Source organism: Pithys albifrons, chromosome 2 (genome assembly GCF_047495875.1).
Source record: "Pithys albifrons albifrons isolate INPA30051 chromosome 2, PitAlb_v1, whole genome shotgun sequence".
NCBI classification, from domain to species: Eukaryota; Metazoa; Chordata; class Aves; order Passeriformes; family Thamnophilidae; genus Pithys; species Pithys albifrons.
In genome coordinates this window covers 115,870,505-115,885,728 of record NC_092459.1, presented here as the reverse complement: position 1 = coordinate 115,885,728, position 15,224 = coordinate 115,870,505, and the positions used below count along the sequence as shown (strand labels likewise).

Below are 15,224 nucleotides of genomic sequence, written 5' to 3'. Positions count from 1 at the left end.
AGCTGATGGTGGGCTCAAAGAGGACGCTCTGAATCCCTCTCTCCCTGCGAATTTCCTCTGGGTTGCAGCTGGAGAGCAGACCCTGAGACTGTCAGAATTGAGGAGGGCCCAGGCTCGGACCTGCTGTTGGTTCCCTCATGTTTCAGCATCTGCCTCGCCGCGGATGGGATTCAAAGGAGCCGGAATCTTTCACCGTGTGCAAAAGAGTTCTGTGTAAAACCCTTCCTGGTTTTATTGTCTGCAAGGCTCCTTTCCACACTAATTCTCCATTTGTAACACACTTCTGTAAAATGAAGCCAGAGATGTACAAGACCTGTCCTGTCTGGTTCCATTAGAGATGGGGAGCGTTCCTATCAGTTTGAAAGTAGGTCGAGGCCTTTTCATGTTCATTCAGTTTTCAGGTTTCATTTTTACACACACTCACGTACATGTTATAGGTGGGGCTGATGGCACTGTCTGTTGCTAAGGTTGTGTGACACTTCCCATTATAAAAGACTGTTTCATTTGCTTATAACTTTGACAAACTCAAACCAGACTTTTTCTGCAACTGCAGCTTCCAGCTGCAGGAAAAGGGGCCTCGGAGAGAGCAAGGGGAATTGGTTTTCCCTGGGTATCTCCAGGTCTGAGAAACACAGAAAAGGAAACAACTTCAGTTAATGGGGGGAGAAGAGGACATGTGAGGCTGGAAAGAAATTCATGGGATAACAGGTCAAGCACAATTGAAATATGGGATGGGAAAGATGGGTTACAGCTGGTCTTGCTTGGGTGGACACCGACCCTGCAGTGAGGAGCTAATGCTAAATGATGAGTGGAAGAGCAGGACTGTTGGGGCAAAGTAATGAGACAAATTGTATGAATAATAATTATAAAAAAAGAGTCCCTGCACCTGGCCAAGCAAGGAGACCTGGAGTCAGCTGGTGGCACCAAACCAGTGGAGCTGGACAAGGATGTGGTTGTGGGGCAGGCTGGGTGAGGGAGCAGGAACAGAATCCAACCCAAGTGTTGGTGCAGAAGGTCACTGAACCACACCACTTGATCTGTGTCAATGGGAAAATGTCAGGCATGTCCCACAGTAAAGGAAGAACTTTGAATGAACTTCCCAACCTATCCTGGAAAAATGAAGCAGCACAAAGCTGAATTCAACAGACACAGAGTTTCCTTTGCTTAGAAACAGGCACTATTTGTGCTCATCAGCTTATGCAACAAGAGGTGGAAAAGCTCTTCCAGCCCCTTTATCCCAAAACAGCACCAACTTCTGCCACTGCTGCCAGCAAAAACACTGAGGGGGGGCGGGGGGGAATCATACAAAGATGATGAAGATTTAAAAATTAGCAGGGCTATTGTTGCTCAAATCAAACTGAGAAAATGCTTTGGCACCAAGATATTAGAGGATTTTTCTTACCCACGGTCATATGGTGTCCCTATTCAAGGCAGAGGGTTGGAAGTAGATGCTCTTTAAGATCCCTTCCAACCCAAACCATACTGTGATTCTGTGATACTGTTGGCACATGCTACAAGAAACAAGACCCTACATGGACAAAGTCTACCTGACTGCCAAGAGGAACGAGTTACAGAGGGAAACCAGCCAAGCAGCCATGGGCACGCACTCCTTTTGGAGGTCCCACTGTCCCTCGAAAGGCAGATGAGAACTGAGGTGCCCCAAAACCACAGCCAGTTCTGTAAACATAACAAGTTAAACTTCCCTATCACTGTATTTCCAGATATAACTCTTAGAAACTATTTGCATATCCTGGGATTTAAAAAAAAAAAAAGAAAAGAAAATTTTAAAAAATAAGTGAGATCATTAGGCAAAAATAGATTGGGTGCAGATGGGAGAAGGTTAAAACTAGTCTTTGCCTTCATGTTTGGAGCTGGGAGGCGTGAGAGCATCTCGCGGTAGGAATGCACCACTGCGGAGATAATTTGTGTCAAATTGAAGCTCTGCATTGACAGATAGCTAAGTACAATAACAATTATAATAATAAAAGCCAGGCCCCAGCACACGCTGCGTGTGCGGACATCTCTTGCCCTTGACAAGAGCAGGAGAATGGGAGAGCTCTGCGCAACTCTCGCTGAAAATGTGAGAGCTAAAAGTGTGTGTGTGTGTTTCCAGAGGAATTAGAGGGATGAGTTTGATGATGTAAAGTCTTAAATACAGGTTTGAAATGGCAAGTACACTGTAAAGCATTGGAAGATGTCACTGTGGTTTTGCAAAAGGAATCAAAGGGAAGGTATTATTTAGAAGGATTCATCAGAAGGATTCGTGCATTATAAAGGACTGGACATCACTTCAGAGTTTTTCTTAACCAAGTGGCATTTAATGCTGCAGTTTTGAGGCCTTTGCCTCTCCTGTTGGAGGCTGTTTCTTAGCAATTGTTTTGGACCACACTGAGCTTGGAGCAAACCTCAGGAATATGAGTCACCACATTCCTCTGACACACTGGGAAGTGGAAATGGTGAAGGGGGGAAATCCAAAACCAAAACCACTGCCAAAAAAATAAACAAAAAGTTGGGTTTGGAAGGGAAATAAAAATTATTCCTGAGGGTTTAAAACAACCTCTGACTACTCGTGGCTTGGGTGAAGTCTTCCTGTGGACAGACTGTTCTACATATGTGTATTAATTTCTTTCATTTTCTTTGGTGCATCTGATGTAGACTAAATTCAGTGCCCATCTGACACAGCATAACAAACTGTACATAATAACAACCCAAAAAGTCACACTGTTCCCTCCTCAAAGGGCAGTAGATGAAAGTTGTACCCTCTGTCCCAGTGGTAGGTGTTTGGGAATCTGGGATTCCACAGTTTCTGGGCTGAAACTTGGATTGTGGCTAGAGGTGAGCTTGGCCACAAACCATCAACGTGCCATAAATTCCCTTAGGGAAAAAAAATCTAAGATTGCATTGAAAAGGAGAAATAATTACAGAAAATTGATTGAAATCAAGTTCTTGAAATTTAGGAAATGCCAAACAGAAAGTTGCATGGTCAACTTTAATTTAGGCTCCTTCCTGGTACAATGGAATTTTGAGTCAGTCTTTAATTACACGATCACTTAATGTTTGTTTCACAAGATCATTTCCTCATTCAGTGCAAAGCAGTTGCCCAGGCAACCTTCATCTTTGCATTTTCAAATTTTGAGTGCTCAATTCAACAGTCTCAAAAAAAAAAAAAAAAGAAAAGAAAAAAAGGGAATAATCATAAGAAGCAACTGTGGACCTGGTCTAGGTGGTTTCCTTGGGGACGTGCGGCGCTTCTCGGAGAGGAACGAATTTCTGTGTGGAAGTGCCCATTTTTCCCTGATTGCTGCAATAATTGTTCTGGCAGCCAAGGGCTCCTCCCCTTCCCAGCCAAAACAAGGCTGGGGATGACAAGCGCTGCCGGCGTCTCTCTCCCGAGATCCATCACAACACAGAGCAACCCTGAGCCTTCAGAGCGTGCTCAGGCTCATCTCCAAAGACACCAGACTCCAAAGCCAAAGGATGGGCTGCTGGTCTGAGCCATGGGGTGGTTGCCCAGCTGGCAGCAGCTCTGACACCGGCACGAGCAGGACCAGGGACGCGGCCGGCGCAGAGTGAGAGATGCTTTTGGCTATCACAGCACTACGTTAGTTACTGTTCCACCCTGGCCCCCAATTAACTCCCTGCTCCAGCCTCAAATCAATTAGGTTTATGCCCCTGCCCAGTTCTCAGTGTGCTCCAGTCTCACATCAATTCTGCCTGCAGTGATTTAACAGTGATTTAGCCCCTGTCTCAAACGTACCACTTACCCCCCATGACATTGCAATCGTTCTACATTTATTTTCTCCTCTTTTTCATGCCTCTCCCCGCCCCTCCTCAATATGGGGAATTTGTCAAAGCACACCCTTTGCCTGGAGTTGTTTGGCTTTCACAAATTAGCACTTTCCAATAACAAAATGGTTTGCCTAAAAAGAAAAAAATGGAAAACATACATCTCCATACAGGCTCTGGTGAGAGCTCTGTGGCCTCAGTTCTTCCTCAGCTGATGGTTTCTTTCTCTGGCAACCTTTTGCTGCAACTCTTCTGCTTCCCAGCTCTCCTGGCTTTCTTCTGGGAATCCTGCAGCCCCTGTGTTTTCTTACGACAGTCAGTCCATGTTTTAGTTTGGGGAATGCAGGAAGGTTTGCAATCTAAGCTGATTTGCACCTGAACTGCCAGATAGAGCTGCGAGCACAGGCAGCCTTGTCTCAGGTTGTCATGCATGAGCTTCAGAGCAGAAGACAGCAGCTGGCAGGAATCAGGGGTCTGGGTGTTCAGGAGTGCTCCAGTGGCAGCAGAAAACTAAGAAAAATTAAGAAAACTTCAAAGCACAGAACTGACTCCAGCCTTCTCAGTACAAACTCTGGGTTTTGGTAGCAAAAGCCTTCAGGTGTTTTGCTCTCGGGTGCCTGAGGTTTATCTCGGGTCAATAACCACTGAAACAGCACAAGCTCTCAGGGGATATCCAAGTCTGCTCTGGGTTTTATCATTCTTTGGGTTCCCTTGTGGTTCTTGGGTAAAAAATTGGACAACAGGATAAAGACTGACTCAGGTTCACCTTTACAAGGCTTCATTCTTGCAGAGTTGCTCTTTTTGTGCACCCTGAGTGCAATTTCCCTGTCCAGGAACTCAAATCGAAATGACTGTGGCCATAAACGGCTCATTTTGAGTTCACTGGGAGGAGCTGAAACAACACTCCAGCCTTGCTGGCAGGAATTGCACTGGGCCTGGGCCTCCTGGGGCACTTGGGTGTTTTGGGAAGGTGGAGGCATCAGTGTCAGGCTTTGGGATGGATTTTACCGTTTCAAATGGGAGCTCAATGCCATTCCTCACACACACAAAAAAGTGTGGGGGGGAATATTTTATATTCTAAGTCTCATTTCAGCACTAATTAGTATTTCCAGCCCCCTATGCCCAAATGTCAAAGTCTGCAGCACTTCCCCAGAGTTCTCACTGTGCAGGAGGGTTTGATCCTGCCCCGCTCAGTTCTGATGGAGTTATCCCCTTGGTGTCAGTGGGAATCAGCTTTGGCCTGCAAGCAAACTGCTCCTGGGCAGTGTGGAACACCCAAAGCTGTCCCTCCCTGAGGGCTGGGCTGGGCATGGCAGCTCGAGGTGCTGGCAGGGTGGGCAATGCCAGCGCTGGGCAGCAGGCGCGGCTCCAAGCGTGGCACAGCCCCTTCCCAGTGGCACAGATTCAGCGCCAGCTCAGCTCCTCGGCCCTCCCACCCACCCCTCCCGGAAGCTGCAGACATTATATTTCAGGGTGCTAAAACATTTGTATATCCCTGCCTTATAAAACATGCAAAAATGCCATCTGCAGTTAGCATGACTAACTCCAAGCACGCCGTCCTACTACAGATCCCCTCGCAGCTTTCTTCCTTTCATTGCTAAACACTCTTCAAGAAAGAAAGAAAATCCATTTTTAGTGCTAATGCCACCTGCAGGTTGAAGAAAAACAGTTGCAAGATCCCTGAAAACTGAACAAACATGCCTTTTTTTCCTCCCCCTCCTCCCCTATCTAACCACAAGGAATGTTATTGTGCAGCTGCACCTTTCTCTGGACGGAAGCGACTTTGTCCGTTGGAAAAGTGACCTTTTCTCACTGCTTGTGGCTTGTGTGGAAACTTCCACCTGACTGGTAGCTAGTGGCTTATGGGAAAGTAAAATCAACTATCCATCAGTGCTTTTGTCTGATGTTCCTTTTGTAGCTGCTCCTGGTTCCCCTGCTCTAATGGGATGTAGGGATCTCAGTCGCCGAAGAGCCACTCCCAGAATGTCTCATGGAGATGGAAGCTCAAATGTGTGCTCATCCACCTGTGCTCTCCCTGCCAAGACACTGGCTGGAGATGCTCTGTGCTGTATTGAAATACTGGATGCAACACCTCAGTTGGATAATGGACCCCATCCCAGACTGACAGGGCTGGACACTCCAAACACAAAACTGGGAGCTGCAAATTCCTTATTTTGACACTGAGCACCTTCACTGTGGTGCTTTCAAGCTTCATCTCAGTTCCCACTTCTTTAGCGTGCGATTAGTGACCTCAGCCAGATCCCTACCAGGAAGAACCTCCTGGCTCTGATGAAAAAACCAATGCTGAATGCCCTTACCCATCCTCCCATTATCTGGCACCATGTTAGTACCACAGCAGGACCACCAGTGGCTGCCACCTGTAGGGACTAGTTACACGTTTTTCCCTCCACAAAGACCCATCCACTTGTTCTCCTCCCAGCCCCAGGCAGTGCAGCTTTGAACCCAGCTCTTCCCCTCCCAGTATTGCTGCTGGGAACCTCATCACCACCGCTGGTTCATCGTTGTCCTTCACAGTACGTTTTCAATCACGCCATGGACTCTGCTCTCAGTTGTACAGTCATTTTTTCCTGCTGTGTGAATTCTGTCTGGGATACAGTGAGCAGAGCTGGAACAGTCAAGTGTATTTGACTTTGCCCCCACCCCGGAAAGGGCATCTTGGACTTACATTCTGTAACCACTGGACTTAAGTACATGAGACTGCACAACCTCTGACATGACGTACCATGGAATATGATGACATAATGTTATAGGAACAGACAGAAATAATGTGGAAAAGCCCTTTCTGACTCTAACAGGCAGCTGGTGACACAGGTGAAACACCTACTGTACCACTTAATAAAATTATTTTAATTTAGAATGGGAATGAAGAAATGGAGCCAATTACCTTAGTGGATCTGACAGGCAACCCTAAATGGATCCTCAGCATCCTCGGTTTGGGCCATTTTTATCCCTATGAATAATGATAAAATGACTCAGAAGAGATGCCTGAGGAAACACTGTGCGCTCCCAGCCCAGATAATATTAATAAGGCAGATTCCCAGCTGCAGAGAAAGAAACCCGAACAAATCATCCTGTTTTCACTTCTGCCCCCTTTTCTTTGACCAAATTAGAGGAGAGGTGGGTGGGGATGGGGGGACCGCCTGCCCCTCCGCACCTGAGCGGATGGAAATGTCCCTGTCACCCCCGGGCATGCTCCAAAAAGAGTTTGCAGAAATAATATTGGTGGCTGCGCTTAGCTGGGTTAAAAAAAAGTTTCAGGGCAAAGAAATGCTGATGCCGTAGGGTGCAAAGGGACTGTCAGTCAGGAGCAAGGAGAAACACCGTCCCCCCCGTGATAAATAATAAATAACTGTGCAGGGTGCAAGTATAGGAGAAGCGATTTGCCACCCCCACGGACAGTTCCAGGCTGGCTCAGTGCACTGGCCTGCATGGACAAATGGTCTGTTCCAGTATGGCAACTCCTATTTTCCTGTGAAAATACAGATTTCATGGTGCAAGATCAGTTCTGTCAGATTAAATCAAAATGCAATAATCACTGAGCAATTGCCATCTGATATCTAAATACCCCCACCAGCCTTATCCTGCCACTAATTTTAAAACAGACACCTCTGAGAAGGAGGATTTTCTTTTTTTTTTTTTCTTCCCAGGGAGAGGAATAAAAATCCTCTGAAGTGATAAAAATTAATCTCAATTCATGTTAGTTTCTGTGACAGCAACAGTACCAGGCACACACTCTGTCCGGTGGCATTTCTGGATAAATTCTGCATCTTAAAATAAGGCAGAGGAGCCTCAAAGATGTTGTTTTGTAGGAAGAAATTTCCCCACCTTCTCCAAAAAGCATCTTCCACTGCAACTTCTGGGGAGAGAGGCCACAGGAACCGCTGTGCCTTTAAGACCAGATGTAACTTGCAGATCAAAAGGGCACAGCATTCACCCATGTCATTGTCCCCTGAAGATCAAAACCTCATTATATACTTGGTGCAATATCTGTTCTTTTAAGGCAGTTTACATATTTCCTCTCTCATTTTTTTTAAATTTTTATTTTATTTTCCTTACAGCCCCTGCTTCTCCTTTTCTCTCTCTATTCTTATCACTTTCGAATTACAGAGATCTATTTTCAGATGAACGCGCCGAACAAAACCTTCATCTGGGGGCTTTTTTTTCCTCTCCTCTCTCTTTTCCCCCCTCCCCTCTTTTTTTTTCTTCTTCTTCTTTTTTTTTTTTTATTTCCCAACATGGCGGTACGTGCTTATGCCTGCTATCTGCATAAGTCTTTTGTGTATTGCTAATGGAGTGCTGGAATTGTGGCAGCTCTGAGCAGGGAATACATGTGAGCAACAATATGCTGACAGACCCCTCGGTGGAATCTAATCTGTTCCAGCTCATGCACTCCTCAGAAACTATTTAACTTTCATTAAACTGTGTTTGATATCAGCTAAATAGAATGCATACGGCACCAATATAGCTCATATGGTCTCATTCATTCGATCACAGCAGTGCTTTTTTCTTATATTTTCCCCCCACTTGTGTCAGTACCCGGTATAGCTGGGTAAATAGGAGACCTTTGAAGATATAGTTAGTACTCAGATTTCTTTATTCTTTTGTGCTGGTTTCTTAGTGTTGAAACAGTGATTCATGTATGTCTCAGACAGCCTCCATTAATTTCATGTAATGTAGCTTTTATCTCGTAGCTGGGACAACTATCTCCAGCGCTGTCTCCCTATAGCATCTCTGGCACAGCAGCCCCACCGCCTTCCCACCCCCCCAGCGCCCCTTTTTCTCTCGCCAGCAGCTCATTTCGGCAGAATTTACTTTTGTTTTCTTACGCTGGGTGGGTGGGGGGAATAAATAAAGAGGCTAAGATTGCAGAGGAGAAGTAAGGTAAAGCTCTCGCTGTCCGTGGATGTCTTTATGTCTCACGTATGGAGGGAAACAGGCAGGGGGGAGCGGGGAAGGGAGGGCGTTGTGGGGAGTGGGCTAAAATATCTTTGGTGGCAGCGGCGGGATAACAGTTTTTTTAACCTATTCACAGCGCACTAATTTGATTATGAATGCAGCACAGTAGGAGCACGCAGTTTCTGGGGAGCGGGAGGAGGGGGCCACGGGCACGGGATTTACAAGCCGGGGCTGTTCAAAAGTTTGAACAGTCAAATGCGTCAAAAAAAGAAAAAAAATTTTAAAAAATTATCAAGAACAAAACTCCCATCTCTGAACTGTCATGAACCCCCCCAAAATTTTTTTAAAAAATCCCCAGAGCCAAACCAGGCAGCCCTTCAAACCAAAGGGAGATGCAGCGGGTGCGTTACCACCACAAATAAACACTGTGAGTCCATTTGTAAATAAATAAAGAAAAAAGCTGCTTCGCTTTTTTCCTTTTCCTTTTTTTTTTTTTACCTCTTGAATGGTCCAAACGCATTAAAGACTTCTTCACCTCACAAGGAGGATGGAAGAGTGAAAGCAACATCAGTTTGATTGGGAAAAGTGAAAGCGATTACCTTACGCTTTCTTTAAAGATTTTTTTTTTCCAATTACGTTTTATTAAGTCCAAAGGAATAATCACAAGTTTTTTTTATATATTGCTTAAGAGAAACAACATGGGGTCCTTTGGTAGAGGGAACCCAATTATTGGGGATATTATTTTGCGAAACCTTTTCATTTTATTAGTGTACCAGAGGGTTTTCACATTCGCGAGGCTAAATCCTGAGTATTATTACTTTTTGGGGAGAAATGTCTCACCGGGGCAATTAATTTTGTACATTAACACTGGTCGCTGCTGTGTCGCACGTTTTGAAAAGGAGAAGGAAAGCAAACTCCTCGCACGATTTATCACCCAGTTCATAACGGGGTCACCGACGCCAGCCCAGGTAGTACAAAATGAGCTTTTTTTAGAGAAGATTTTGCTGTGCAGCAACTTTGCAAAGTCCTGGGCTGCGCCAAGTTCGCCGGCGCTGCGAGCACAAGCCCTGGCTCTGCGGGCAGCGCTCCGGCAGCCGCTGCCAAGGGGAGAGCAGGAACGTGCCCTGTCTGCTCTCTGGAAACCAAATCCTGCTGCGGCAACTTCACTCCCGAGCGCGGCGAGGCTGCGTCGGGAAGGGCTCGCCGCTCCCAGCCAAAAGGCTCATCCAAACATTATGGAGATAAGCTTATTGACATTTTTACTGTGCGGTATTAATCTTATTAATAGCGTTAACAAAGGCTAATTGAAAAGGCATCATCTATAATCATGTTAGTTTTCAGTTTAGGTGGTTTTGTCAAAGTAAACTCAAAGAGAGGAGTAATTCACGCCCTGCTGTTATTTGCCCCCAGTTTTGGGCAGGCAGTGGCAGGAAGGAGGACGGACTGATTTCACTGAGCTGCACACAGCCCAGAGTCAGAGGCACTGAATTTAACAGCCATGGTTTCCAGTATCATAAGCCCAAAGATAAAGCAGCTTTAATGTTGCAGGATGAGCATGCACAGGACCAGGGGTAGCACAGGCGATGCTTGCTCATTTCTGTTGCAACCAACACAGCACCCCTGGTTCTGGCACCTCTTTCCCTGCTACAGGTAGGCAGAGACAGCCACAGCCTGTCCTGATGCTTTCCTATTTAAAAACCAGGCCATGATAAAAATATTCTTGTAGGACAAGGGGCAAGCAGGCAGGCACATGGCAAGGGCCATGGCTGGGGAGTGAAGATACTTCGCTCTCCAGAGAGCAGGAGGAAAACCCAAACAGTGGCCCTTCTCTTTTGCACCTCCTGCCATGTGTGCCAGCACCACGAAGCCTCTCCTGAGGAGATGGTGCCAGCACAACCCCCAGCCACATGCAGCCCAAATGGCCACTGTAGAGACCCTGCTGCAAAGACTCCTCAGCTCGCCAGAGGGAAAAGTCCCACTGGTGTCCTTGCAGCATCATCCTATGCTGCCTCAGTTGCTTCCACATTAGAATCAGCACGGCCCTGACCTGTACTGTGGACACCCCACAGGGCTCCCTGTGGATCCCCAGAAGGATGTTGGGTGCAAAGTTACCCCCTCTCTGGTCTCCTGAGTGCTGCACCTTACAAGATACACACGGTTGGGGCACTCAGACACACAGTGTTACTCCTCCTCTCTATGCTCCATGTTATTTTACTTTCCTCTGCTTTGAAGGAGTTGGGGAAGCCCCACTGAACCCTCTCATCCAAAGTATCATATCATAGAAATTCGAGAACTTTGCAAAACCCTCCAGCAGCTCACACAAGCCCAGATCACTCCCCAGGACAGGGACAATGAGCTGCACTGGCATAACCCACAAGGTTTGGGGGTGCAGCCCTCAAGGGTTCACACCTCAAAGTCAGAAAGAAGTGTGCAGTGATGCACAAGCTTCCTCCCCTCCCTTTTGTTTTTTAATTATTCTAAGTTTTCTGCTCCCAACAGCAGGGAAAGGGGAGAACAGCTAAGGCTGGAGCGGTGGGGAACGGGGGCAGCCCCAAAGAGCCCCCTGCCCAAGTGCTGTGCAGGCAGGTAGAGCCCAGTGAGGCGTTTCTGCTTCACAATCTCGGCTCAGCACTCCTCCCGTGCTCCGATGAAAACTGTGGCATATTGGTCGCTCTCGCTGCCAAGTGCTATGGCCATGCCCTCTCCACAGCATCCAGCTCCAAACACGCTTGATGGGCACTCTCCGGGGGCACCGCCTGCGCTGGTTTTACATCGCTAACATATGTAGGTACACCTGAAAGCTGCAGCCTGCCACTTCTCGTGGACCTCGCTGGGGTACCTTTGCTCTTTTGCCACCAAGGGTTAATTTTCTAATGGCTGCTTTGCTGCTGAAGCTGGCCAAGTTTTTCATCGCCTGCAGAGCACCACAAGCTGTGATTTGGAGCCAGAAAACACCATTAATTTTCTAAATAGGAAGGATCACATATGTAAACTGTCTGGGTCTATAACCAGTTGGGCAGGTAGAAGGCAAAGAGAAGGAAAGTGGATTTTTTTTTTTTAGGCACCAAAGCAAAATAAACCCAAGGCTGCTTGGCTGTGCTGAAGTTTGTTGGCTAAGCTGGGCTCCCCCTTGCCCTCCCCCACGTCCCCATCTCACACATGCACTCGGTATCACCCGTGGCAGTGCTCGTTTTTACTGGAAAAGGTCAGGCTGGTGATTTATTGAACAGTTATTGAAGTTTTTTTACACGAGGCTGTATGGAAAAGTTACTGGAAAATTCAGGGAACGACTCCATAAAGGTAGCGGGTCGCAGTTCATAGAACTGGCCTGACAGCCTTCACAGGCCAGCGTGGCCCAATCCTGCCCCACATGTGGCACTGTGAGTGCCCAGTTTGTACCAGTGGAGGCCGTGGGTGGCCTTGGACCCCGACTGGGGCAGAGAACCCTAACAGTGGGATGTGGGTGTTTGGCACCCACACCACTCTCCTTCCAAACACCCCTGGGCAGTGGGTGCCTCAAGGATGCTGCCTTCTGCCAGCCAGGCACACAGAGAAGAACAATGTTCTGGTGGTGTGGGGTGAGGAGAAGGGGCCCGACGGGCTCTCCTGCCCCTGGTGCAGCTGCCCACACCCCCTGCAGCCCCCGGCCCTGCCTTGGTTTCTCTGTGCAGGAGCTGGTGTGCAGACACTGACCACAGAGGGGTGCTCTGGGTCTTAATTAATTAATTAACACCTTGTGCAAGGCCTTTGGTGAAGGGTACTACCAAAGTTCACATTATTAAGTGATTTTTAAGGCAAAAAAAACCTAATCTATTTTCTTTTAGCGATTGTTTACCCAAGTCTTTCATGCAACACTTGGCACTGTGTAATTCAGCCTTCCACCTTTTGCTTGCCCCTCCACAAATACTTTGGGGCTGCCTTCTCCTCCCTTAGTGAGCTGAAGAGGGCAGGTCCAAGGGCTCCCTCGACTGGCAGCCCCAGCACCACCTGAATCACAGACACCCCAGCTCCCCAGGCCAGAACAACTAAATTCTTTCCAAGTTACTCAGTGCAGCAAAGACACAAAGGAACATGAGGTTATTTTGCTTTCAGGTGCTGTGTAAATACTGAGCCAATCATAGGCTGTTTGCAGCTGGGATTGCACCCTGACCCCCTTAGGCCTGATCCTGCACACATTCCCCACTGCAACAGCCATGCCAAGCAGACACAAGAACCACTGCAGAATTGGGTCCTTAATTAGTGCAATATACTTCCCCCACCCTCTGCCTTTTACCACTTTCCCTCCCAAGGAAGAGTATTATTCATTAAGGGCTGAGCAGAGCCCACCAGAGCTCATTTTAGCTGAGCTCTCCCTATGATCTTCCCAAGCCTTTAGCAGGGAGTGAGCCTTGGACTCTCTTTCATGGGCTGCGTTGTGACCTGGCTTCAAAGTGTGCAAAGAGGTTCCACGGCTCCCTTTGTGCAGCACAGTCTCTTAATTGCACTTTTAAACACAGTGTAATTTTTGTAATTAACATTATGGTTTCAGAGGGCAGAGAAGCCTGCACTATGCTAATTACAAACTGGAGTAGTCGGAGTAGAAATCCAAGGCTCCGGTTGCTGGGGCCGAATGCAGTTTTTATGAAGGATTTCAAAGCTCCTCCGTGGGCTCTGTGTTCTGAGTTATCATTAGCATTTGATAACATAAAGAATTTTTATAACATATGACAGATTTCGATGTGAAGATTTCACCTGATAACTGGAAAATTTACATAAAGACCTTCATTAGCTCTCTGCTCACATTACTGTGAGCAGAAGAACTACAGCACACTGTCTCCCTGCAAGATGGGGCTTGGGAGCCCAGGAACTTGTGCTTTAGAATAAAATTTATAGTACGTCACGAAGGGAGGTTATAATAATGCTCGATGATGTTGGGAATCGGAGCAATTCAGAGAGTGAAAGAGCGCGAGAGGTGACGGGAAGGGATATTTCAGCATTGCCACGGAGCGAGGACAGGCTGCGGCAACGGCGCTGAGAACGGGGCCATAAAACACCCTGGAGCAGATGCTGAAACCTCCCCCACAGTGCCAGCACCAGTGCCAGCTCCCAAACACGGGCCAGGACCCACCTGGGCTTGCCTATGTTGCCACCACAATGGTTTGGGGCAGCTTTTGGGATGGGGCAAAGGAGGAATTATCCTGACTCCTGTTGCTTCTGCACTTGCTGCGGGGCACAGAGCACAATGTGTGGCTGCATTTCGGTGGGATACACTGTCCCCCACAAGGAAAATGTTCTCTTGGCTGGTATGGAGCACATCATTACAGTGTTCCTACCCAGAAACCATCAGTATAAGTTTATCAGTTACTCTCACATCCTGTGGCTTCTCTTGGGACAACATGGTGTTTCCCAGATTTCTGCACTGCTCCAAGACCTTTCCATTGCCTGGTGAAGGCTGCCTGGCTGCATCCAGTGGACATTTTATTTCATATTTATTATAATCTCCAGCAAGTAACCAAAATTGCTCACCAGCAAAGTGCCACAGGGATTACAAGTTTGCATAATTAAAAAAAAGTAAGTTATGAACTGATGCACATGGAGCTGCTCCATGGCACGCTCCTGCCATGCTGAACCAGCTAGGGATCCCCCCAACAGGGATCTGAGCAAGGGAGGACAGGATGAGTCCTCAACAAACTCCTCACACTAACCTCAGCATAACTGGCCTCCTCTTTTGATGCCATCACTCCTGGTTTTCTCAATGTCTTCCCAGATAGAGTAAAACTTCAGCTAGAATAACCCACCGTGCTCTTCCCTCAGGAAACCCAAGCAGATCCATAACCTTCATCACTCCTGAAGTCTCCAATCAGACTGTTAACACCACACATGGTACCTTTGACAAGCCTCACTGCTCCTGTTGCACAGGGAACAGCCACACTGGATTTCCAGAGTTGCCTCTGCAATGGAATCTCCCTTTTCTCTACTTTTGCAAGCCCAGTGGTTGGAGGAACCAAAAAGCAACCTTAGATCAATGATCAAACTTTGGTAGTGGATGGCTTTTATTTTTACAAAATATTTGCTTCCAGCAGAGTGTATCTTAATTTACGAATGCAGAAATCTGTCATTAAGCTTTGACCCAGCTTCATGGCATTGTCAAATGCAATAATGTATCTTTTAATAGTTTTATATCAAGTAAGGATATAACATATCATTAGTTTAAATGTATTTGCAAGCAATTACCCCCACCAGGATATTTGTGAATGCTCATGCAAAATTGATGAAATTCTGACATGCTTAAACATTGTTCATTTAGCTCTATTCCTTATGTATAGAAAAAATAGAATAAATAATTCTGCTGCCACTTGCAAACTACTGCTCGGCATTTTCATTCTGTTCGTGGCTTCTGTCCTGGCTTTAAACTATAGCCCTTGGTGATCATTTGGAAAAACAGTTTCATATATGTTTAATTTTAAATAGATGTACTAGATTATTCATTCCTCTTATTATTGTTCAATGCAGTAATTTAAACATGGACTAGATTTAGTGCG

At 46.7% G+C, this 15,224-nt stretch overlaps 1 long non-coding RNA gene across 1 annotated transcript in view; it reads right to left on the bottom strand.

Moving 5' to 3' along the window:
* The window catches only part of LOC139685406 (uncharacterized), a 90,125-nt gene extending 86,013 nt beyond the window's left edge, over positions 1 to 4,112 (bottom strand). Inside the window, exon 1 of the long non-coding RNA XR_011700103.1 lies at positions 3,948 to 4,112. This is a non-coding gene — a long non-coding RNA (uncharacterized lncRNA). The remainder of the gene's footprint in view (positions 1 to 3,947) is intronic.
* Between the last annotated feature and the right edge of the window lie 11,112 nt (positions 4,113 to 15,224).